At 58.0% G+C, this 25,891-nt stretch overlaps 1 protein-coding gene across 2 annotated transcripts in view; it reads left to right on the top strand.

Annotated features, from left to right (window-relative positions):
- EDN3 (endothelin 3) overlaps window positions 1-25,891 on the top strand; it is a 250,982-nt gene that overhangs the window by 65,352 nt on the left and 159,739 nt on the right. The gene's annotated exons all lie outside the window — the stretch shown is intronic.

Raw genomic sequence — 25,891 nt, 5'->3', positions numbered from 1 at the left:
GAAGGAGGAAATCCCACCACCAGGCCTCTCTCCTGGCTGTCCCCAGAGTGGGCACAGTGACCAGGTGGGCACCTTGGGAGAGGACAGGGGTGGCTCTGTCATCCCTAGCAGGGATGCATGTGCCTCATGTCTCCTCCCTCTCAGATGTCCCTGTCCAGGATCCCCCCACATGCCCCCTGTTGCCCCACTCATCCAGGCTGAACCCCGGCGTGGAAAGGGAGCCCTCTTTGCTCCAGATCCAGCATTGGGGGGTCAGGAGCCAAGAGACCAGCGCTGCTTCTCGCTGCAGGGACTGCAGACCAGAGCTGGCCCGGGCGTGGCCACCACGCACAGCACTCACTCACTGCACAACAGCGCGTCCACGCGGCTGCTGGCGGAACTGCAGCCATGCTGGCCCCCTGCTGCTGGCACCTTGCTCTGCCCCCAGCCACCTGCAGCAAGCCGGTCCTCTGAGACCCAAGGGACACCCCGGGGTGTCTCTCCTGTGAATGTTCACTTCCAAGACTGTGAGCGACTTTGCCCGAGGCTTCCCACCACCTCCTCCTTTCAGGAACCCATGTGCACAGTGAGTGCCCCGGGCACCCCAGTAGCTTCTGTTAGGCAGCCCCAGAATGGATGCCTGGGAGATGTTGCTTATACTCGGGCTTTCGCAGGCTGCCCAGCCCCTGGGGAGGGAATAAGCTCACAGACTGGGCCTGCCTCTCTGCAGTCTTGAACATGTCACTCTGCCTTTCTGAGCCTCACTTTTACCCATCTGTAAATGGGCATGTCACAGGCACACAGGCCTGGTAGAGCTGCCGGGAAAGCAGAGGAGTACAAAGTTGGACCAATACAGGCTCTGGACCCTGGCTGGTTCCTGACACATGCTGGGCTCATTACTGTTGCTGTTATTGTTATCACTGTTCATACTATCTTTATGATTATTGTTATTATTTTTTTGGAAATTTTATTTATTTTTGTTGGGAAGGCAGATTTATGGAGAGAAGGAAAAACAGAAAAACCTTCCATCCACTGGTTCACTCCCCAAATGGTTATAACGGCCAGAGCCAAGCCAATCTGAAGTCAGGAGCCAGGAGCCTTCTCTGGGTCTCTAATGAGGGTGCAAGGTCTCAAGGTTTTAGGCCATCCTCCTCTGCTTTCCCAGGCCACAGAAGGGACTGGATGGGAAGTGGAGCAGCCAGGACAGGAACCAGTGCCCATTTGGGATGCCTGCTCCTGGAGGCAGAGGACCAGCCCGTTGAGCCGTCAGGTTGGCTCCTACCACTGTCATTATTAAGCTGGTACAGCAGCAGCCCCCCGAGGCTGGTCAGAAGGCGCAGCTGCGTCTTATCAGAGAGGGGGGTTGCACCTGCTGGGGTTGGGGAGGAAGTGGCTGTGAGAGGGGCTGGGCGCAGAGCAGCCTCCTCCAGTGCCCCTTTGTTGCCTCCCAGGAGGGATTAGCTCAGCAGTGTGGACAGATGGGGAACTGAGCACTCTGGCCGGGTGCTCCTCAGGCCAGGTCCGCTGGGGCTGCCACCTTCCTCGTCTCCCTCCCCAATGACGTCAGACAGGCCCCTCTTCCCCTCCCACACGATGGAGATCTATGCTGCTGAACTGCATCTCCCCTGCCTCAGCCCACACGTCCTCACCTGCTCACCACGGCAGGTGGGAAAGCGGGGGCTGGAGGGGACGTGGTGTCCTCAGGAGTTAGGACACCTGCTTTCACTCCCTGGAGCCTGGGCGAGTGTCCTCCAGGGAGCCGTGCCCTAGTGTTTGCTGAATGAATGAACGTGTAGTTTGGCCTTCTGCTGGACAACTAACCATGTCTGCTTCTGCAGCCACTGTGTTCTCGGGAGGGCCTTTGTTGCCCAGGACCAGGACCCCCTAGCGGTGCCCCGCAGGCTGGGACACGGTCTTTGTGTGGGCATGCTTTCCCAGCATTCTGCCCAACTTCCTTCGGAAGCTCCTCAAGACAGTGGCTGGAGTCACAGCGTGCACTGTTGGCCCCAACACCGAAAGACAGTCTCTGTGCGGCCTATCCCAGGGTCTGTAAGAGTCTAACTTGTATTGATACAAAACACTGAATTCCAGCTTCACAAGAGAGGGCGATGGCCATCCCCGGTGTGGCCCCAGGGACCCAGGGCAGTGAGTTCTCATGGTGGCTTCTTCCGCACACATCACAAATCCCACGGTGTTTATTTTTAGAAGTCCAGTTCCGTAATAATTTGTAAATGACAAGTGCCTTGAACCCAGCTCAGACCTTGCAATACTCTCCCCCAAGACGAAAGCATGTCGCATGAGGGGAGGTGGAGCCCAAGGGTTGTGTGGGGAACGCTAACCTTTGTCACAGAGCTTACTCCTCCAGATGTCCCCGGGTTGGGGCTACTCGTGTGCCACGGTCAAGGGTCTGACGTGAGCTTGCTACTGCCCGCCATGAACTGTGAGCCAGGAGAGGCAGCCTCTCCTTTGCCTTTCTGGTTTCACTCCAGGAGAGGTGGGATCTGGTTGCCAAGGTCCCAGGACGACTCCAGGGACCCTGGGACCACCGGGGAGCTCCAGACTTGGCGCTGGCAGGCCATGCAGCACAAGGCGTGAGGGGCCCTTCCAAAGTGAAGAGGAAAGACCAGGTACAAATCGCAGGTCTTGGCTCTTCGTGTCACTAAGTACTTGACCTCCGCCAAGGTCTAGGTCCACGGAGTGGTCGTTGGAGCCTCTCTTCCAAACGACTCACTTTCCAGAATCGGGAGTGCCGGAAGCAGCCTTGGTGCACACCCGAGGAACGCTACTTCCTTGCCGTCATGTGAGTGGCTGGCAAACACCTGGCCAGCTGCACCCCGCCTGTTTGGACAGAAGTGGGGTGCAGGTAAAGAGCTGGGAAAAGCACCTTCTCTGGAGTGTGGCACCCCAGCTTCTGCAATCCAAGCTGCAGGGAAAGGAAATGAGCCATCTCTTCAAAATGAGAATGAAATCAGGAAAAAAATCACAAAAGAAAGGCAAAGAAATGGAAGAAAAAGAAACAGGAAGAGAGCAGGGCGGGGCTGAGCTGAGTTGTCTGCCGCTGAGTCTCAGCGAGGTGGATTGGGTTGAAACAAATGAGGGAGGATTTTCAAGCACTAAGTGAGCACCTACTGTGTTCAGGTACTGTGCTCCCACCTGAGCTTAGCCAAGAGTAGCAGGACCTGGCCCGTGTCCTCCATGAGGCCCTGGCTTCCCGGGGAAGGAGCGGGTGTGAACGGGCTCTCTCTGCCCGGCTCTGTTCCCACTCACTCCTCCTTTCCTCGTCTCTCTCCTCCTGTCCCCACATCTCGCTCTTCCCTCCCAAGCTGTTCTTGGTGCGTCTTGTGACTCCCTAAAGGCTTTGCATCAGGCTTCCTCACCCATGTCCTTTAATGCAGAAGTGCGTGGCTGTGCTCGCCTCACACACGGTGTTCACACGTGGTGCCAGATCTCACGAATGGCTTTGCACACGCGGTGTTCACACGTGGTGCCAGATCTCACAAATGGCTTTGCACACGCGGTGTTCACACGTGGTGCCAGATCTCACGAATGGCTTTGCACACGCGGTGTTCACACGTGGTGCCAGATCTCACAAACAGCTTTGCAACCTCACCTTTCTCAAGTGGGGAAGAATATTCATGCATGGTCTGATTTTTGACTTAGGCAGATCCATCTTGTTGCTGTCGATAAGAACAAAACAAAACAAAAAGGTCACCATTTTTCACTGTCACCACAAAACGATGCGTGAATGCGTTAGGGCTGCAGGCTAGGAAGAGCGGGATTCAGGGAGACCTGGCAGGGGATCTGTCCTCACCGAGCACTTCCCAGCACCACTGGGCCCCGGAGGCCCTGCCCTTCCCAGAAGGGGAGTCGGGTGGTGTGTGGTGTCTGTGTGATCTGCAGCCACTACTCCTCTGGAGGGCGGGAAGAGGGAGAACTAGCTAAGGCACAGCGAGCCGTGGGCTCATCTCCCTGGGTGGATTTCCTCACGTCCAGCTGTGACTCACACTGTCAGATGTTTCACACTCCGTCTTGAGAAGTGGCCATCCAGGACCTCATTCCTGCGACAGTCACATGCTTCGTGTGTGAATCATCCTGTGCTTGCATCAGGCAGAACTCATGTTCAGAAGAAATAAGAAAGGTCCCAAAACATGTTATTGGCTTCTAGGTGCAGGTCAGCACAGAGAGCTTACGGGCAACCGGCAGAACCCAAGGTCACACACACAAAGGAGAAGACCCTGCAGGCAGGTGTGCTGAGACACAGCGAGATGGCCCTGGGCTGACCGAGGCAAGAGCAGTCCGCTCACAGACTGTAAATGAATCAAGGAGCCAAGAACTCGCTGTGGCCCCGAGGTGGCCCTTTCACACGGGGCCAGGTATCTCACTGTGGCTAAGAACGTCTCGATCGCCATGCCCGTGTGTGGGAGTGGGCTCCTAGCTCCCAGGGGACAGAAAGGGCAGCACCACCCCCGGCACCCAGTCGAGAGCTGCAGGTGCCACCCCCGGTGCTGGCTCCGGTGCTGGCTGTGCTCCATGGCTGGACCCCAGGAAACCTTCCCCAGGGGCAGTGAGACCCCCAGATGCTGCCTTGTAGAGGCAAGGCCCCAGCAGCTTGTGCCAAACACATTGGAGGCTTTTTGCCCAAACTCTCACATTCTTGAAAGATAAAAAAGAGCCCCATCTGCGTTTTCATACATTTCAGCATTCAATCCCCAAGCAGCCTGAAGCATAAACATCAGGGTTGGGCCCATGTCCACCAGACGGGGTTTGGGCCGACAGCCCCAGAAGCGGAGGCAGCGTTCCCCTGCCAGAAGGGGGGCCGGCACCCAGGGGCCCCACTGGGTATCTCTGGCCATCTGTGACGGTTCACACGGGCTTAGCAAGGTTGCGGAGGTTTTCTCAGGGCAGGGGGCCTCTCCTTTTTCCCTGGACTCTGCTAAGCTGAACAGGGACCACAGGCTTTGCACAAAGCCTTCCAAACAGCTGGGCTGTTCTGTACATTTAATCTCTGCTGGAAAGGATGACAGCCAGGCAGCCTGGACGGTAAACACAGGCGAGCCGCCAGCTGCGCCTGTGACACCCCGATTCCGTTCCTTCAGCCTCCCCCAGGACCCCGTGTTAGCTAGAGGGACAAGGGTTTCACAACCAGAGGTGCCATGGGCAACCCCACCCAGCTGCTCACCGGAGGGGAAATGGGGTCCCCCTGCTGCCTGCAAGATGGGAGCTCCAGGCCCGTGCCCCTGCACTCTGCTCACAGCCTGGAGCCCGGACACAAACAACAGCAGAGCCCACCTCCCCTCGGGCACTCTGGCAGCTGGGAAAGCACTCTAGTGCCACCTGGCGCTGCTTCTCAGAGGAATGGAAAGATCTAGAAGCCGCTGTTTACCAGACCTGGCCCTCACAACAGCCTGCCCCTCCTCTCTGCCTGGCCTTTGGCATCTGTCCCCCAGCTTTTAAATTTCCCGGTGACCTCCTGACCCCACATCAGGAGGGAATGTGTCCTGGCCTTTGAGCTAAAGCAGTCCCCCAGCCCTCCCTGAAGACCCTGGAGGGGGAGGGGGCAGCTGCCTCTAGGAGGACTTCAGATGTCGCTTAGCAGCAATTAGATAATTGGGGAAGGTGGATTTCCTGACAATTAGGCCCTGTTTACCAAGCTGGCCCTCCCTGACTCTGATTTAGCCACCAGCATGCTCGCTCCAACTGGGGCCACCTGGGAGCCGCCTGCACCGGGCTGGGCTTCCATCCAGGCACGTGCTGTCCCACGCAGCAGCCGGGGAGGAGGTGGGAGCCAACCAGGGCTGTAGAGCTGACAGGCCTAGGCCTTTGGGGGTCCCCAGGCCTTCGGACACCCCAGCCCTGCGCATTTGAGTCATTGCAGTGGCCTATGGGCCCAAACCCAAGGCCGCCCTCCACCTTGCTTCTCCCATGGTGGGAAACAGCATTCTCCAACCCACGTCAGTTCCTGCTTGGGCTCTGGCTAGAGCAGGAGGAAAAGTAGTTTGTGTTTGCTGTAGGACTCATCAGCAACGTGTGTTCCTCCCATGGCAGAGGAGGCAGCTTCAGCCATCACCCCTCGGGGCCTGGGCCTGGGCCACCGATGCAAGCCGCTTAGCAGCCAAGCTGAGGCTGGGCTCCCGCCCGGTGACAACCCTGTGCTAGGACAAGTTGCCACGCACCAGGTGGGAGCTGCAAGCATGTCCTTCTACTCTCCACGTGGTCCTGGAAGCCGGCCGATGCTCAGGCTGCGCCATCTGGGGGCTTCAAGCGGAACTGCGTCTCCATCTTCCCCATCTTCTGGACTGAGCAGGTGGAGAAGGCTGGCCTGCTGGCGTCACAGGTAGCAGCTTTATACACTAGGCCAGAGTGTTGGGCTCCCCCTGTGGTTGTGAACAGGCACCCACAGCCCTGTGTGCCTCACCCAGCAGCCTGTCCTGCCACCACAGGCCATGGAACCTATTCTTAGGGTTCATGAATCTTAAAGCAAATCCTTCTCCATGGAGGTGGTGGTGCCAACAGGGTTGACTTGCTGAGTTACGAGAAGCTTCTCTCACGGGGCCCTGGAGGGCTGCAGGGCACGGCTTAGGCTAAGACCCAGGCTGGAGGGGATGGAACTGGGAGCAGGGATAGGCACCTCCAGGCGGGCATGTTGTATCCATCCTGGGAAAAGGGGCTTTGGTGGGTGGGATGCATAGTTCAGTAATTAACCATTTTCTCAGAGGGGCAACCCATGAAGGCGTTTTCAAGATAGCACAGCATTCCCAGCACTGGCCCCTATGGCGTAAGTACCAGGCAATGATGGGAGAGACCTGGGTGCTCCGGGCATTAACCACTTGGTTACAGTGAAAACAGCAGTGACAATGGTGACCACAGGGACTTGCAAGCATTGTAATGCCGACGGCTCCTGCAAGCAGACTTGGTGCAGAGCCCCAAGACTCAGAGCTGGCACCCCCGGAGCTCATTGCAGGTCAACGAGCTTCGGCCCCAGAGGCCCTGAGGGCCACGGGCGAGGTGGGAGGCAGGGAAGGCAGGGGCTCTTCCTCTCATAGACGGTGAATCGGAGCCGAAGGTGCGCACTTCCCACGGACCCCACGGTCACCAGGACCATTACCTCTTGTTACCGATGAGCACCCACTGACCCAGGGCTGCTAGTGGAGGTCACAGTATGACACAGGGTTCCCGGTTCCCGGGTACGTTGACAGACGCCCAGGGTCGTGTGTCCCCATTGCAGTGGTACATGGAGCATCTGCATTGCACCTTGGGCACCTCTTCAACCGCCTCTTGCATCTCGCCTTTTCTAGAAGGCCACGTGGTTTGCCTTTGATGTCACGTGGGCTTGCTAGATGGGCTTCCTTCACTTAGCAAGTTGGTCAGGACTTTTCCGTCGCCTGCTGTGCGTTGGAATGTTTAAGGTAATGTTGGTGTGATGGTTCTGGTGCCTGTCACTAAGGCAGTGAAGAGGATGTGTACCAGCCCGGCCAGCCAACGCCTGGGGCCCTGCCACCGTCTCCCAGAGCCCTCGCCCAGTTCCGGAAGGGGCAGCATTGCAGATGTGTCTCTGGATGCCATGCTTGTCCAGAGTGCCTCCAAGTCAGGTGGAGTTTTGTAGGGGGCTTTGTCCTTCTCTGTTACCTGTCCAGGGAGACACAGGCTGGACAGGTCTGAGCCCCTGGGAGCCCTCCATTGCAGCTGGCAGGGCGAGTGTAGCGCACACTCGCTGAGCCGTCTTCCTGTGCCCTGTGAGACTGGCAGGCGCAGGTGCACGGATCTGAGCCACACCTGCCAGTTTCCTGGGCCCACCTCTTCCAAATGCACATACACTGTGGGCAGACCCTGTTACGACAATCGTAGCCAAGGGCTGACATGGTGGCATACAAGCTAATCCGCCGTATGCGGCACCAGCACTCTATATGGGAGCCAGATCGTGTCCTGGCTGCTCCACTTCCCATCCAGCTCCCTGTTTGTGGCCTGGGAAGACAGAAGAGGACGGCCCAAAGCCTTGGGACCCTGCACCCACGTGGGAGACCTGGAAGAAGCTCCTGGCTTTGGACTGGCTCAGCTCTGACTGTTGCGGCCATTTAGAGAGTGAATCAGTGGGTGGAGAATCTCTCTTTGTAATTCTTTCAAATAAAAATGAATATTTTAAAATTCGTAGCTGGACTGCAGAAGTACATTCTTAGGGGGAATTATTGCTGTGGCTATACTTCAGAAATCAGCCAGCTTTTCCCAGGAGTTAGGTGAAAACAGCATTGAGTCGTGCAAAGTTCAGGTGGCGCCCCCTGCTGGCGGTATTGAGGCCTGTCTGCTCCTTCCCCACAGCTGTGTGCTGGGCAGCCAGGGGGTCAGCCGCTGACCATCCTGTCTTGCCCCTTCCTTGAGAAAGGAGAGGCGATGGGAAATGATTACAGAAGGGGTTGGCAGGCCAGGGGCACCCCCACACATACACACGAAACAGACAAGGAGTAGCTGGAAGCAGCAGCTGCTTGGGCCGCAGTTCAGAGGGCCTGTGGGTGACGCTCCACCCACCTGTTCTCCACCTTTGCTAACATGGCCGACCACCATCCTGGCATCTTTGTAAATGGGTCATCACCACTTGGCCCCTCAGCCCAGGGGTCAGAGTGAGGCTGACCACTTGCCCAGGCAGACGGTGGTGGAAGCTGGGCACAGCCAAGGGTCTCCCCCAAAGAAGGCCTGTTCCTGGTCTCCTCCAAGGGCTGAGGCCTGGAACCAGTTCTGTTCTACACCGTATCAAAGCCATCCTTCCATCTTCCCTTGCCTTCCATTGAATCAGTTGCCTTTGACATTGGGACCATCCCAGCCCTGTTTTGAGCCAGATCTACATGTCTGATAGAAACAGAGGCAAACGTACAAAGGACCATATAATAGGAGTCGGCAAGGCGTTGTGTGCCGACTGTTGTGTTAAATAAAGTTTTCTTGCGCGCGCACACACCCACACCCACTGGTTTGCACACTGACGTGCCCAGCTTCCCAGGGTGCAGCAGGGACCATTGGGTCCCTGAGCCTGCCGCTGCACCAACAGGCTGTGCTGTGCATGAGGGTATTTGGAAAAAATGGAATTAAAACTTCAGTTTTCTTGGGTGAGATTTTGAAGTAGGCTGCTCTTCTCACACTGCATTTTGTATGGAATTTTGAAGATGTGCAGTGAGCATGGTCACCATGACCGTGTTTATGGTTGGCATACCCCCTCTTTGTCCATACAGTTCTTCCTGACTCTGGAAGGTTGCACTAACATGTGAGGCTCACGCTGCACTGCTCATTTCAGGTCGGGGATTCAGTGCCACGTTCCCACACATCTGCTCAGACACCTGCAAGCAGCCACAGCTGGCAACAGGCTCCTCTGGGCAAAGCAGAGGACATGGCCAGCAGCCGTGGCCACCCAACTGGGCATAAAACATCAGGCCCCACACTCACGGCACCTTACTCTAGCTGCCATTATTCATGTGGTTTCACGCTAAAATACACTTATCTCTCAGTTCCGTTTTCATTTTGAAGCTCGTGTGTGTGTGTGTGTGTGTGTGTGTGTGTGTGATTTTAAGTTGTTTTTTGGGGGGAGTGAATGTATAAAGATGGGAAATCAAGCACATAAAATTTTCTTGATCTGAAAATTCATCTTGTTTAGTTAACACATAAGATCAGAGCAGTGTGAGAGGAAGTGAAGAGCTGTCGAGTTCTGGTGGGGGGTTCTCGGGTGTCCTCGGGTGTTCTCGGGTGTCCTCGGGTGTTTGTTTCGCTAGTCTTTGACCTTTTCTGCCTTTCAAATGTTTTAAATAAAAATTACTTCATAAGAGAACAAAGAAGTGTTAGGATGGGAAGAATTGCATGTACATTACAAAACTCTCGGAGTGACATTCTAATTACATGTTTAAAGCGATATACCGTGGCTGCTGCTACAACACTGAGCTTGGCAGCCCGGGTTTCATTCTAGCACCGCGTACGCTGTGAATTCCCCTCTGTGCTGTTAGGGACAGCTTCCAGGCACAGCCCACACTTTGGCGTCATCTGGGCGCCCATGTTCCCGCGAGCTCTCACTCTAATTGCCTCCACACAGAAGCGATGTATAGCAGCATCCAAGAGTAACAGCCCCAGTGCACCATCAGCGACTCCCAGCCCCGTCTAGGAATTCAGGAAAAACATCCAGCCATGTGGCTCGACTCACTCAATCAAATCCCATGGACCATTTATGTCCGTGAGTCGGAATCTCAGTTGAAGATTACATTCGGGGGCCAAGGCACACTGTGGGGAGAGATGTGGGAGCTGCTGAGCTGGAGAGGAGCCGGAGCAACTCTGGCGCGGAGCACCGGTGGACGCCCACCAGAGCCAGGGGTCTGCATCTGGACAGCCCCTGGGGAACCTGGGAGAAGCAGAAGTGGTCTGATGTGCCCCCTCCAGCTCTTTCTGCCCGCAGAGGCAGGCATGGGGTCTGGAACCATCAACAGCATACATCTTCTTCCGTAGCTGAATGGTGGATCGTTCCTAAAAGGCCAGGTGGCCAACTGGGCGTCTTTTGAAAACAGACTTCTGGAATTTCCCTGACTTCTTGCAAATAATCCACAGCACTTTGTCAGGGTGGAAAACCCTGAATTTCTTCCGACCCTGTCTGGAACATATACAGTGAGGTCTTTGTGACTTGGCAGGGAAGACCTCTGCTCTTGGCCGGGCAGCTCAGCAACGAACTCGATGACCTAGTGGGATGGAGTGCTTCCCAGGGTCTTCATCCACTGAATGGGGAGAGGGGCCCCAGCCCTCAAGTCAGATGATGCTGGACGTGGCCAGGTTGGCTGCCGGCTTCTATGAGGCCCGCACGGGGAATGAGCCGCTGGCTCCAAGCAGAAAGGGCCAGGTGCCTCGCCCCTGCAGGCGTGGCCCCAGGAGAGCTGCCCCCCAGCCCTCCACAGTTCCGTCTGGTGTGTCTGGGGCTGGCCCCACATGGCTCAGTGCTATCTGTCACTTGCTATCTTAGCACCCCAAGTGGTGCTGGGAGCTGAGCTCGTCAGTGTGCACCTCATAGGATGCGACAAAGACTCAACCGCATGAGGACCAGACCCTAGGGTCACCTATACCCCACCCTCTTTGCTTCCTGCCTGCCCCTTTGGCGACCACCCAGGTGGACCTGCCCTCCCGTCCTGATGTCGAGGGCACAGTGGTGACCAAGAGATGAGACACAGCTGGGCAGCACTGGTTAGCATTTCTGGAAAGCCGGTCCCCTGCTGCCTGGGCACAGGACTGCAGGGTGCAGAGCCCAGAGCTCTGGGTGTCAGTGGGAGCCACACCTTCACTGCAGGAAGTGACTCTCCAAGTTAGCCCCGTGAGCTGCAAATCCTTCCCGCGGTGGCCGACACCAGAGGCGGGTGCCCCCAGCAGGGTCCTGCGTCTCTCTGGGGCCCCGGGACCCTGCAGCCTGATGGTCCTTCATCTGGAGTGATCTTCACTGTTTCATTAATGTGAACTTGACACAAAGTCACCTCTCGAAGGGCATTGGGAGGTCTGGTCCTCTTCCAACCCCAGCTATTTCACACCCAGCTGTAGGCTCCTCCGCTCTTGGGCCTGGAGGACTGACCCAGCTTTGGCCTGTGCTCAGAACATTCCAGTCCTCCCAGCTTCCCAAAGGAGGGTGCCATGGCCCCCCACAGCTGTGGCTCCAAGTGTCTCACACAGGACCCCGTGACCCTGTGCACACAACCTCCTCTCTCCACTGCAAGTTGTACAAGGCGCTGAGGTCCTTCATTCAGTCGACTGGTCTACTCTGTCTCATTCACTCATTTACCCACAGAGCAGGTTCTACATGCATGCTGCAGGTGCCTGGGCCTGGAGGGAGACGGTCTTGGCAGAGAAGAAGCTAGAATCCTGCCTATCCCAGGAAGACCCTGGAGAGGCCCGACGTCCGGCCGTGTGCTAACAAGGCACCGCTCAGTGCTGATGGCTGCCCTCTGTGCACACAAGCCTCGGCTCTCAGTAGCGGTGGAAGTTGCAGACTCAATAGCAGGCAGGTTCATGGGTCCCTCCCCACCACAGACCCTGCAGGGTCCTCTGAACCAAGAGGATAGCTTGGTATGTGGGTTGGTCTGCACGTGATAGGGGCGCAGGCTGCAGCAGTACTGCCCACGGCAATGAGCGATTAAACACGGCAGGGTTAGGGGAGCACCTGGGCATTCTGCCAGCCACTTGTTGGCTATGGGACGGGAGGAGGGTCAGAGACGGTGTGGCTCAGAGGAGACCGCACTTGGAGGAACTGTCAACATTGTAGTGACTGCTGAATATTTTGTGGCCCTGCGGATGCTGTCGCTGTGCTGGTGAGAGACGTCGGCAGCTACACCTCGCCTGTGCCTCCGTGGAAGTCTCCTGTCCAGCTTCCCACAGGCACACAGCTGCCAAGGAACACGCCTTCTGGCCACTTCCTCCTTGTGTCCCCATGCACAACTCGTCACTGGCACTTGCCGTGGCCTCGGGTGCGTGAGGCCGCCCTGGCATGCCACAGCACCCCGTGACCCTTCCTGGTTGGTAGGAGCACGCTCCGAAAGTTGGACGCCCTGTGGCGCAAGTGTACAAGCCAGTACAAGGCAGTTTGCTCTCAGGTTGTGGAATGCACGCAGCAGACGTGTTCACGCCCATGTGCCCACGACACGGGACTCATGTGCTGGGCTGCAGCCTCACAGCGCTGCACCACCACTAGGGCCTGGGCTTGCTGCTTCTTCACACTGCCGCGGGATCTCCATCTTCCGCTGGCCCATCGCTGACCGACGCTTGGTGATGTGCCCGCATGTGTGGTCCATTCCTTCTCCGGCTGATGCCCCGGTAGGGGTGTCTCCTTCCTGCTTCCTCTACCTGGCTTTTTAAGGTACGGCGTGGCAGACCAGGGACCCAGGTCACCATTCTGAATCAAAGGCTTCTTCCCCTCTGCCACCCCCTTGTGAAGTATTCCATCTTCCCACTCATGCCATCCCTGCAGGCCCCGGGGGCATGCCCACAGCGCCACCACCCAGGGGACACTGTGCTCACTACGGGGTCAGGCCATGGCAACACGTGTCTGGGAGGCACTTAATGTTTGAATGTCCTAACCTCTGGTGTGTTGCTCAGGTCTACGCGAACCCCGGAAATGTTAGGGGAGAGCCAAAAGCGTGGGACTGTCTCCGAATTCTTCTGTTTTGGAAGTGACATCCAAGCCTGGAGGGGAGCTTGTGAGAGGGGATGGTGCCTTCACCTCATGTAGGTGTGTCTGCGACAGGACCCCGGGGCCTCTCTGGAGGGGCTCGTGGGGACCCAAGACCCTGCGTTCCAAGATGACCCATCATCTGAAATTATCTTAATTGATTCATTAATGTGAACTTGATATCAAATAGCCTCTGGAAGTGCCTTGCTACGGAGGGGATGGAGATCGGTGACCCGACGGGAGCCCTTGGCAGCAGTCCACAGGCCTCACGGAGGACAGGACCAGAGAAATTTCATTTAAAAATGTAATGAGATTGATTGGGGAGTTGGAAGCCTTTGTTTCTGGCAGTGGAGCTTGTAGTTTGAGAGCATTTAGCAGAATTGAGAGAACGATATTTAAAATGCTATCTTCTTAATTGCATCACAATGTAATTTTCAGGCTTTTACCGCAGAAAGAGTCGGATTTCTGGAGTCTTCTCTCGTTTTAAGGTCAGTGTGGGGTGGCCGCTGGTGTTCCTGGGAACCGGAGACAGCCGAATGGAAAGAGACATGATCGGGGGTGTCTTCACCCAGGATCCAGCCTGTGGGGTGAAGGGTGGTCATGCTGGGGTGTCCCTCACATGGACTGCCTGGACCTGCTCCCCGGCCCCGGGAGGGGGCTGCCCTTCTTTCCTGAACTGGCTTTTGGGAACTGGTCAGAAGCCTTGCGTCCGCACGGAGCAGCTGGGGTAGTGATGTGGGCCCCAAGAGGCCCTGTGCTGGTCACTACCCGTTTTCTCCAAAATGCAAGGTGGCGGGCATGCAGGTGCTCCGGCCCTGGGGACACAGAGGCTCTGAGGCCTGCACAATGTAGCTGGCCTGGCACTGCACCCCACACAGGACTGGGCACTCCAGGAGCAGAGAGGTGTGACTCAGAGGATACGCTGAGGTGGGAGCAGCCAGCAGCCACTGTGCCAAGTGCTCTGGGAGAGGGGCGCACAAATCAGTGCTTTCATACGGGATCCCACCAACCTAGGTGGAGACTTCACACACGGTCCCAGAGCTGGACTCTTCCAGTGCATTTTAACCCAACTGCTAAGGAAAGCCACAGATACCGCCCCCACCCCAGAGGGCCATGGAAGCTGTATCAAAAGTTAAGTTGACTTTGGCACAAAAAAAAAAGTTTTGAAGGGCCCGGCATGTAGCCTAGCAGCTCAAGTCCTCACCTTGCACGCGCTGGGGTCCCGTGTGGGTGCTGGTTCTAATCCCAACAGTCCCGCTTTCCTCCTCGCATTCCCCCCGCTGTCCTCCGTTGAAGCAGAACCAGACCATGATCAGACGGAGTCCAGCGCACCAGCCCCGCTACCCCTGGAAGTGGGGAAAAGCCAGGATTTCGGTGGAAGCAGCTGCTGGGGGCAGAGCGAAGCGCACAGCTCCAGCTCTGGTACCCGGCCCAGGTCCCAGCCTGAGCCCAGGCTGTTGGCGTTTGGTCTGATCGAGTATTGCTAATGAGTCTGATGAAGACATAAGGATTTAATTAAGAGGATCATTGGTCCCGAGACCAGAAGTGCAAATGGAAGCAGACTGACTGTGCCCTGCCACACAGAGCCATTTGTCAATTCCAAGTGCACGCCCCCCGGTTACCCGGGGCTCTAATTCCCAGACATTTGTCTCTGTCTCTGTTCTGGGGGTTTCCATCCAGGGTAGCTTGGCCCTCTTGCCCAGGGCATGTTGGGCAATGGCTAGAGGTATTTTAGTTGTCACAACTCACTCCTGGGGGTGCCCCGGGCATCTAGGGGGTGGTGTGTGCTGCTGATGTCCAATCAAGAGAGCGCAGCCGTACCATGAACTAGGGTCTGGTCCCTCCCGAGCGGTGATGAGCCCCCATTCCTCATTCTCCCATGCCCTGTAACTGGAATAAATGAATGGATAGCCAAGAAAACAGAAGGGGGACCCCAGGATGTAAAACTACAGATTGGGGGGGCTAGTGTTGTAGGGTTGTGGACAGCCGCCTCCTGTGGCGCCTGTATCTTTTGTAGCCTCTGGTTCGAGCCCCAGCTGCTCCATTTCCCATGCAGCTTGCTGGTTGTCAACTGCAAAAACCAGTGGAAGATGGCCCTTGACACACGTGGGAGACCCGGCGAAGCCCCTGGCTTGACCCAACGCTAGCTGTTATGGACGTCTGGCCAGTGACCCAACAGATGGAAGATCTCTCTCTCTGTACTCCAACTTCAAATAAATAAATCATGAAAGACAAAAAGTGCAGATTGGCTGATGAGCAAAGCAGGCTGTCTTGGTTAGTCTGCCTTTGCTACAGGAAGGTTGTTCATGCCGAGGGACCCTCAGTGACTGAGTTTCAGCCATATTCCAGGCCATCGAACAAGCGATTGACTCCTGCCATGGGCGTGTAAGCCCTCGCCCCCTGCAGCCTGTTAGGAGTGAGCAGGTTGCAGCCTTGCCGTGCCAGCAGCATCCCAGCTGGAGTTCCCTCCTGCTCTCTCCTGGCAGCTGTCTGTGGAGCATCTTCTCTGGAAGCCACAGTGGGGCCACCAGCGGGATAGAGCGGACCTGGCAGTGAGGGAGGTGGTGGAGACCAGAGTGACAAGACATGGGATGCAGACGGGAGCTGGTGCTATGGGGGAGGGAGACCTGGGGCTTGGAGAGGAGTCAGGGGAAGCCTGGAGCCCAGAGGGGCAGGTGCCTCCGATGGAAAGGAAGTGTGGCGGAGTCTGGAGTTCATCACCCTCCTCGCCAACCATAGGCAGACCAGGAGCTGCCACATGCAGGCCATTTGCTGGGGACACCCGGTGTACAGGCAGCTGATTTTCATGATGGCTTTTGGTCCTGACAGCAGTGCCCTGCTTCTAGTCACTTCCTTAATGTCTCTGCAGCAATTCCGGCAGGGAGCTGCATCTGGAGGCGGGCGAGGCCTGGGTGACCCCACCAAACCCAAGAGGCTCGTGGTGCCCCTCGGAGAACCCCACACGGCAAAACAGGAACTACCCCCAAAATGGCTCATCATCTGCAGCAATATCTTAGTAACACAAAGCAGGGGTCAATCACTCGGGCTTCGTAATTAAGCTGAAAAAGAACAGCACAGCTTGACATTGGCCATTGACGTTGGCTCTGCTGGCCGCCAGCGAGGCTGACAAGGAGATGGGACATTAGCTTGCCTGCCAGTTGCCCATCGGCTGGGCAGGGGTCTGCGTGCTCCTGAGTGCCATGGCTTTCATGGGCCAGGGCCATTTCATTTCCCCAGATTGCAAGACAGTTACATAAATGAAATGTCTGTGTTTCCCACTGTGAAGTTTCCTGAGCAGCTCGCCTGGAACAAGAGCCCGGGGTGTGGGGGTCGCCCTCACAAAGCCTGGTGTAAGGCTGGACACTGGAGGAAGGCAAGGGCAGGTGGGGCTCATCTTCCAGGGAGAGACAGGAGCAGAGCCCATGCCTCGGCAATGGCAACAGAACTGCAGGTAGGAGGGGTCCACGTGTGGAAGGATGCTCAGAAAGGCCAACGTGGCTTCCCTTACAAGACCTCAGTCCCCTCCCTGCCCTGGGCAGCTTGGAACAGCACGGACGGCAATGGAGCTCTTGTGTCTCTTCTTGGATGGCACAGCAGCGAAGCAAGAGTGGCATGCAAGTGCCAGGGGCCAGCATGGTGGCGTGGTGGGCTAAGATTCTGCCTGTGGCGCTGTGCCAGTTCCAGTCCCAGCTGCTCCACGTCCAGTGCAGCTCCCTGCTAATGTGCTTGGGAAAGCAGAAGAAGATCCAAGTGCTTGAGTCCCTGCTCCGCAAGTGGAAAGCTAGGATGAAATGCTTGGTTTCCTCCTGACCCAGTCCCTGCTGCTGAACCATTTGGGGAGTGAATCAGTGAATCAAAGTGCCCTCTCTCTTTATCTTGGTCTACGAAGGGGGCGTTGCCAAGTTGCCAGCCCCAGAGCTCAGAACTCTGAGGCCTCTGATGGTACTGTTTGGAAGAAGACGCCCTGCTGTGCCGTCTCTCCCGGAGGCTTGGGAGACGCACCCATGGATTGCCCGGTGTGATACAACCCTGGGTGAAGTTCTTTCCACCCCTGGCCTGATTTCTCCCCAACCTTCAGGTCACAGACGGCCACACGGCTGGGTGTGCATGAAGCATGGGCGGGGCACCACCCTTTGGCAAATGAAGACAAGGAGAAAGGCAGGGAGCCATCCCTGCCCATGACTCCTGATCCCCTGGGGGCTAGGTGGGGTGCACCTGGAGAGAGTGGGGCAAGGAGGCGGCCCGCAGGGGAGGGGCAGTGACCAGTGAAGTCCCCTCCAAGGGACAGCAGGCACCAGAAGTGAGTTCTCACTCACATTTGCCCTACTGACCAGCATCATTCTTTTGCAAGAAGAATGAGGCGATTAAAATCCCTTGCAGACACCCACCTAATGGACCAAACAATTAAATCCAGCCATGTGTCTTTTCAGCTCACATATCTTGTCAAAACATGGCATAATGAGCCTTGTCTTCTGCTGTAAATGAGATATGGCAAAGCCCAGTGTAATTTGGAGAGTACGATTGACTGCTAGCTTTTCCCTGCACCCAGACACAGGGCGGCATGCATTGTGAGGGCAAGTGAACCAGGCAAGATGGGGGCAGGTTCTCAGGGTCTTGGGGGACAGACACAGGAAGAGAGGAACTGCAGTTAGCATGTCTAAAAGAAGGGGGTGGCACTGGGAAAGTGGTCTTCAAACGCACCCTGTTTACCACCAGCTCCAACCCTGCCTTGGAATCAGAAAGTGTTTGGGGATTTTGAGGTGGCAAAGGTACAAGGCTAACAGGAAACCATGTGTAGGAGGTGAACAGTTTTGAATTTGGAGGAAAGTCACCCTTGGTGCTTCCCTCCTTGCATTTCCAGCTCTTTTTTGGAAAATACCTAATTATCCCCATGTTCTCCTGCGGGTGACGGTGGACACGCAGCTGAGTACAGCCATACTCAGAAAGTTCCAGAAGTGTGCTCCTTCTGACACCTCCATCCCAAGAGAGATGTCTCGTGACAAAGTTGTTCTCAAAGATAGAGCCGAGGGAGTGGCGTTGTGTGCAGTGGGCTAAACCACTGTGTGAGTTTTACACAGGCATGTCATGTTGGATTGCTGGTTCAAATCCCAGCTGCTCTGCTGATACAGCTCCCTGTTAAAATGCCTGGGAGTTAGCCAAGGATGGCCCAAGTACGTGGACATTGCCCCCCAAGTACGTGGACACCCCGTGTGGGACACCTTGGTGGAGTGCCATGCTCTTGGCTTTGCCCTGTCCCAGCCTTGACTGCTGCAGGCATTTGGGGAGTGAAAACAGTGGATAAAAGATCTCTCTCTCTCTCTCTCCTTTCCCCGCGCCTCCTCCCCGTGTCTCTCTTAGGCATAGCTCAATAGATTTTAGAAAAAAGACACGCAGAACCAAACCTATTTAGACGAGTGATGTTTATAGCTTGAAAAGGTCCCAGGGCAGTAAGTGCCTCGACCCCGTGGCAGCCGCCGTGGGCAGCGCCAATGCGGCTTGGGGTCCCACTCTGAAGACATCTGTCAAAGAGAAAGTGGCATCCCCCTGACACTCACCTGGTGGTTACCAGGGCCACACCTTCCCCTCCCTCCTCCAGCTCCTCCTTCTATATTTTTCTCTTCCCTCCTCCCCTCAACCCATCTTCCTTCCTGCCTCTCCGTGGTGTCTGGAACATTCTGGCCTTGAGGCTTACATGGCTGCCACTGGGGGGCCATGCTGCATTCTCCTGTCTGTGTGGAACAAGCAAGGGCTCCCCTGAACTGGGCACCGACTTCGCGAGATCATCAGAAGCATAGAAAACCACGGAGCCTCCAGGAGGTAACCAGCTTCTGTTAGGGTCTCTCAGGTGAAACCCTTTCTGGAAGGTTCTGTCTTCTCCCTCCTTGCTATCCGCAGCAGCAGGGCTGTCTCAGAGGTCAGTAAAGGTCCCCTTGGGCAGGAATGCAGAAAACAGGCACCAAGCTATTGTGGGGGACATTTGAATTCAGCACAAAAAGGCAGATTCTGACCTCAGGTCTTTGCCAATGCTGAGATTAGACGGCCTGCCAAGGAGCACTTGTTGCTGGTAAAAGTTGGGGATGTGGTGGGTAAGTGGGTATGGCTTGGCACATAGGCAGTCGACGATGGTGCACCCCGTGTGCATTGGAGAGCCCCAAATAAAGGCTCTTTGCAACCGAATGGAAAGAAAAATGTGTTATTTTCATGTCATGTTAATAGACCTCTCCCCTCCGCCACTAATTATGCTATTTCGAGAAAATAATTGGAATGGGCTAGAAGAAATCATGAATAGAAACTTGCAAATTATATAACGCAATGCATCTAACTTCTAGTAATGAGGCCTACCGCTGCTTAGCACGCACCCCGAAGCCTGCATTAAACAGGGAGCCCTCCCCATTCTGTTAATTCTGTGAAACCATTCTTAATTTCCTATTATACCAGAAAAATCAAAAAAATAATTAAGTCTGGTCTAGAAATAATAGTCTCCGTGGAAATATTGATTTATTTTCTTTTCACGTCTCTGCCAAATGTTGAGCATGATGGGATTGTGAGATGCAACAGCCAAGTTCCATCAGGGTGCTGGTGCAGCCGGAGGCACCCGAACAGCCTCCCCCAGGGCCCTTCCTCGCGACTCCTGAAGGGCACACGGGGCCCGGGAGACCGCTGGCTGGCTCTCCAGGGGTGCTCACTCAGAGGGACCCCCGGAAGGACCCTAAGAAACGGCCACCCACTGAGCTGTGTGCTTGCGACGGGGAAGAAATGCCCTCCAGCAGCAGTGGGAAATGCATGCCCGCTCCGCTGCGGCCTCCTCTCCCCCAAAAGACCCGGGAGCCTGCGATGGGAGGAAGCAAGCTGTACGAGCACCAGAACGTGCCTGCGCTGGCCACGCTCTCTTAGCTCCTTGTCTGACCTTTCACTGAATCCATCGTGGGCTTGAAACCACATGCCATCCCCCAGGCTCAAAAACCAGAGCTTGTCCTCCACAGCACTTCTGTGTGTTCCTGATCACCCCAGAAATGTGGGCCGGTGTCCACTGTGGCACTGCCCCCAGACCCACAATCTGATTCCTGACCTCAAGTGGGACCATGACAAAGCAGTGCTTTTCTGCTTAGGCTACACAGCCAAGGCCTGGGCAGTGTTTACCGGGGATGTGGCAGCTCAGTGAGACTCTACTGTGTTGTGAGAAGGAGCTGGGAGAAGCATCGTGATTTTGGAGTCCGGTGACAGGTCTGCATTTAAGGGTGGAGAGACCCAGGGCACCTCGCCCTGGCTTTCCGGCTTCTGCATGTCGGGGTTCTGTACACAGATGCAGGACTCCTTTGGGCAAGGGGGATACATTGTGAGCTTGGGGATGACTACTCGGGTCCCCGTCTCTCAGAGGACACTGCTCAGCCTGCGGGGAGGGGGTGGGTCGATGACTTCACTCCATCCCAAAGGGATGCCCTTGAACACTGGCAATCAGCATCACACTCTTCTTACAGATGTCAAGATGCACCCCAGGGCCTCAGAACACTTCGCAGATTCCACTGGCTGGGGTTGTTTCCCCTGGAGCAGGCTTGATGGTTGGGAAGCCAGGCTAAGCAGTGTTCTGGCCTCGCTTTCCCCAGTTACAAAAATCAACCATTCCTGCTTCGTTGTGGTTTCAACATCTCCAGCTCCGTGAGGAAACGGGTTGCCCCTCCAGTCCTGCCCCCTTATTTGTCTGTCTGTGCACTCACTTGCTCACTCACTCTTCCATCCCTCCTCCCTCCCTCCCTCCATCCTCCCTCCATCCCTCCCTCCATCCCTCCCTCCATCCCTCCCTCCCTCCCTCCATCCCTCCCTCCATCCCTCCCTCCATCCCTCCCTCCCTCCCTCCATCCCTCCTCCATCCCTCCATCCCTCCCTCCATCCCTCCCTCCATCCCTCCATCCATCCCTCCATCCCTCCCTCCATCCCTCCATCCATCCCTCCATCCCTCCCCTCCATCCCTCCCTCCCTCCCTCCATCCCTCCATCCCTCCCTCCATCCCTCCCTCCATCCCTCCTCCATCCCTCCCTCCATCCCTCCCTCCATCCCTCCATCCCTCCCTCCCTCCCTCCATCCCTCCCTCCATCCTCCCTCCATCCCTCCATCCCTCCCCCCCTCCATCCCTCCCTCCATCCCTCCCTCCCTCCTCCATCCTCCCTCCATCCCTCCCTCCATCCCTCCCTCCATCCCTCCCTCCATCCCTCCTCCACCCTCCATCCCTCCCTCCATCCCTCCCTCCATCCCTCCATCCCTCCCTCCATCCCTCCCATCCCTCCCTCCATCCCTCCCTCCATCCCTCCCTCCATCCCTCCCACCACCCTCCATCCCTCCCTCCATCCCTCCATCCCTCCCTCCATCCCTCCATCCCTCCCTCCATCCCTCCATCCCTCCCTCCCTCCCTCCATCCCTCCCTCCCTCCCTCCATCCCTCCCTCCATCCCTCCCTCCATCCCTCCCTCCATCCCTCCCTCCATCCCTCCATCCCTCCCTCCATCCCTCCCTCCATCCCTCCCTCCATCCCTCCATCCCTCCCTCCATCCCTCCCCTCCATCCCTCCCTCCATCCCTCCCTCCCTCCATCCCTCCCTCCATCCCTCCCTCCCTCCATCCATCCCTCCATCCCTCCATCCCTCCCTCCATCCCTCTCCATCCCTCCCTCCATCCTCCCTCCATCCCTCCCTCCATCCCTCCCTCCATCCTCCATCCCTCCCTCCCTCCCTCCATCCCTCCCTCCATCCCTCCCTCCATCCCTCCATCCCTCCCTCCATCCCTCCATCCCTCCCTCCATCCCTCCATCCCTCCCTCCATCCCTCCCTCCATCCCTCCCTCCATCCCTCCCTCCCTCCCTCCATCCCTCCCTCCATCCCTCCCTCCATCCCTCCCTCCATCCCTCCATCCCTCCCTCCATCCCTCCATCCCTCCCTCCATCCCTCCCTCCATCCCTCCCTCCATCCTCCCTCCATCCCTCCCTCCATCCCTCCCTCCATCCCCTCCATCCCTCCCTCCATCCCTCCATCCCTCCCTCCATCCCTCCATCCCTCCCTCCATCCCTCCCTCCATCCCTCCCTCCATCCCTCCCTCCCTCCCATCCCTCCATCCCTCCCTCCATCCCTCCCTCCATCCCTCCATCCCTCCCTCCATCCCTCCCTCCATCCCTCCCTCCCTCCATCCCTCCCTCCATCCTCCCTCCATCCCTCCCTCCATCCCTCCATCCCTCCCTCCATCCCTCCATCCCTCCATCCTCCCTCCATCCCTCCATCCCTCCCTCCATCCCTCCATCCCTCCATCCCTCCCTCCATCCCTCCCTCCATCCCTCCATCCCTCCCTCCATCCCTCCCTCCATCCCTCCCTCATCCCTCCATCCCTCCATCCCTCCATCCCTCCATCCCTCCCTCCATCCCTCCCTCCATCCCTCCCTCCATCCCTCCATCCCTCCCTCCATCCCTCCATCCATCCCTCCCTCCATCCCTCCCTCCATCCCTCCATCCATCCCTCCATCCCTCCATCCATCCCTCCCTCCATCCCTCCTTTCCTCCTCCATCCCTCCATCCATCCTCCCTCCATCCCTCCTTTCCTCCCTCCATCCCTCCCTCCATCCCTCCCTCCATCCCTCCATCCCTCCATCCCTCCATCCCTCCATCCCTCCATCCCTCCATCCCTCCATCCCTCCTTTCCTCCATCCATCCCTCCTCCCTCCATCCCTCCCTCCATCCCTCCATCCCTCACTCCATCCCTCCCTCCATCCTCCCTCCATCCCTCCTCCCTCCCTCCATCCCTCCCTCCCTCCCTCCATCCCTCCCCTCCATCCCTCCCTCCATCCCTCCATCCCTCCCTCCATCCCTCCCTCCCTCCATCCCTCCCTCCATCCCTCACTCCATCCCTCCCTCCATCCCTCCCTCCATCCCTCCATCCCTCCCTCCATCCCTCCCTCCCTCCATCCCTCCCTCCATCCCTCCCTCCATCCATCCATCCCTCCCTCCCGTCCATCCCTCCCTCCATCCCTCCCTCCTTCCCTCCATCCCTCCCTCCATCCCTCCCTCCATCCCTCCCTCCCTCCATCCCTCCATCCCTCCCCTCCATCCCTCCCTCCATCCCTCCATCCCTCCCTCCATCCCTCCCTCCATCCCTCCATCCCTCCCTCCATCCCTCCCTCCATCCCTCCCTCCCTCCCTCCATCCCTCCCTCCCTCCATCCCTCCCTCCATCCCTCCCTCCCTCCATCCCTCCCTCCATCCCTCACTCCATCCCTCCCTCCCTCCATCCCTCCATCCCTCCCTCCATCCTCCCTCCCTCCATCCCTCCATCCCTCCCTCCATCCCTCCCTCCATCCCTCCATCCCTCCCTCCATCCCTCCCTCCATCCCTCCCTCCCTCCCTCCATCCCTCCATCCCTCATCCCCTCCCTCCTCCCTCCATCCATCCCTCCCTCCCTCCATCCCTCCCTCCATCCTCCATCCCTCACTCCATCCCTCCCTCCATCCCTCCCTCCATCCCTCCTCCCTCCCTCCCTCCCTCCATCCTCCCTCCATCCCTCCATCCCTCCCTCCATCCCTCCCTCCTCCCTCCCTCCCTCCCTCCATCCCCATCCCTCCCTCCATCCATCCCTCCCTCCCCTCCATCCCTCCCCTCCATCCTCCCTCCTTCCCTCCATCCCTCCCTCCATCCCTCCCTCCATCCCTCCCTCCATCCCTCCATCCCTCCCTCCATCCCTCCCTCCATCCCTCCATCCCTCCCTCCATCCCTCCCTCCATCCCTCCATCCCTCCCTCCATCCCTCCCTCCATCCCTCCATCCCTCCCTCCATCCCTCCCTCCCTCCATCCCTCCCTCCATCCCTCACTCCATCCCTCCCTCCATCCCTCCTCTCCATCCCTCCATCCCTCCCTCCATCCCTCCCTCCATCCCTCCCTCCCTCCATCCCTCCTCCATCCCTCCCTCCATCCATCCATCCCTCCCTCCCTCCATCCCTCCCTCCATCCCTCCCTCCTTCCCTCCATCCCTCCCTCCATCCCTCCCTCTCCATCCCTCCCTCCCTCCATCCCTCCATCCCTCCCTCCCTCATCCCTCCTCCATCCCTCCATCCCTCCCTCCATCCCTCCCTCCATCCCTCCATCCCTCCCTCCATCCCTCCCTCCATCCCTCCCTCCCTCCCTCCATCCCTCCATCCCTCCATCCCTCCATCCCTCCCTCCATCCCTCCCTCCATCCCTCCATCCCTCCCTCCATCCCTCCCTCCATCCCTCCATCCCTCCATCCCTCCCTCCATCCCTCCCTCCATCCCTCCCCTCCTCCCTCCATCCCTCCATCCCTCCATCCCTCCATCCCTCCCTCCATCCCTCCCTCCATCCCTCCCTCCCTCCCTCCATCCCTCCCTCCATCCCTCCATCCCTCCCTCCATCCCCTCCCTCCATCCCTCCCTCCCTCCTCCATCCCTCCATCCCTCCATCCCTCCATCCCTCCCTCCATCCCTCCCTCCATCCCTCCATCCCTCCCTCCATCCCTCCCTCCCTCCCTCCATCCCTCCATCCCTCCATCCCTCCATCCCTCCCTCCATCCCTCCCTCCATCCCTCCATCCCTCCCTCCATCCCTCCCTCCCTCCCTCCTTCCCTCCATCCCTCCATCCCTCCATCCCTCCCTCCATCCCTCCCTCCATCCTCCCTCCATCCCTCCATCCCTCCATCCCTCCCTCCCTCCATCCATCCCTCCATCCCTCCATCCCTCCCTCCCTCCATCCATCCCTCCATCCCTCCCTCCATCCCTCCATCCCTCCCTCCATCCCTCCCTCCATCCCTCCATCCTCCCTCCATCCCTCCATCCCTCCCTCCATCCCTCCATCCATCCCTCCATCCCTCCATCCCTCCCTCCCTCCATCCATCCCTCCATCCCTCCCTCCATCCCTCCATCCCTCCATCCCTCCCTCCATCCCTCCCTCCATCCCTCCATCCCTCCATCCCTCCATCCCTCCCTCCATCCCTCCATCCCTCCCTCCATCCCTCCCTCCATCCCTCCCTCCATCCCTCCATCCCTCCCTCCATCCCTCCCTCCCTCCCTCCTCCCTCCCTCCCTCCCTCCCTCCATCCCTCCATCCCTCCCTCCATCCCTCCTCCATCCCTCCCTCCATCCCTCCCTCCATCCCTCCCTCCATCCCTCCTCCATCCCTCCATCCCTCCCCTCCATCCCTCCCTCCATCCTCCCTCCCTCCATCCCTCCATCCCTCCTCCCTCCTCCCTCCATCCCTCCCTCCATCCCTCCCTCCATCCCTCCCTCCTCCTCCATCCCTCCCTCCATCCCTCCCTCCATCCCTCCCTCCCTCCCTCCATCCCTCCCTCCATCCCTCCCTCCTCCTCCCTCCCTCCATCCATCCCTCCCTCCATCCCTCCCATCCCTCCCTCCATCCCTCCCTCCATCCCTCCCTCCCTCCATCCCTCCCTCCATCCCTCCCTCCATCCCTCCCTCCATCCCTCCATCCCTCCTCTCCATCCCTCCATCCCTCCCTCCCTCCATCCCTCATCCCTCCTCATCCCTCCTCCCTCCATCCCCCTCCATCCCTCCCTCCATCCCTCCCTCCCTCCATCCCTCCCTCCATCCTCCCTCCATCCATCATCCCTCCCTCCTCCATCCCTCCCTCCATCCCTCCCTCCTTCCCTCCATCCCTCCCTCCATCCCTCCCTCCATCCCTCCCTCCATCCTCCATCCCCCTCCATCCCTCCCTCCATCCCTCCTCCTCCATCCCTCCCATCCCATCCCTCC

This window comes from Ochotona princeps, chromosome 22 (genome assembly GCF_030435755.1).
Source record: "Ochotona princeps isolate mOchPri1 chromosome 22, mOchPri1.hap1, whole genome shotgun sequence".
NCBI classification, from domain to species: Eukaryota; Metazoa; Chordata; class Mammalia; order Lagomorpha; family Ochotonidae; genus Ochotona; species Ochotona princeps.
The sequence above is the reverse complement of the archived record's forward strand: the minus strand, read 5'-3'. Positions and strand labels throughout refer to the sequence as shown.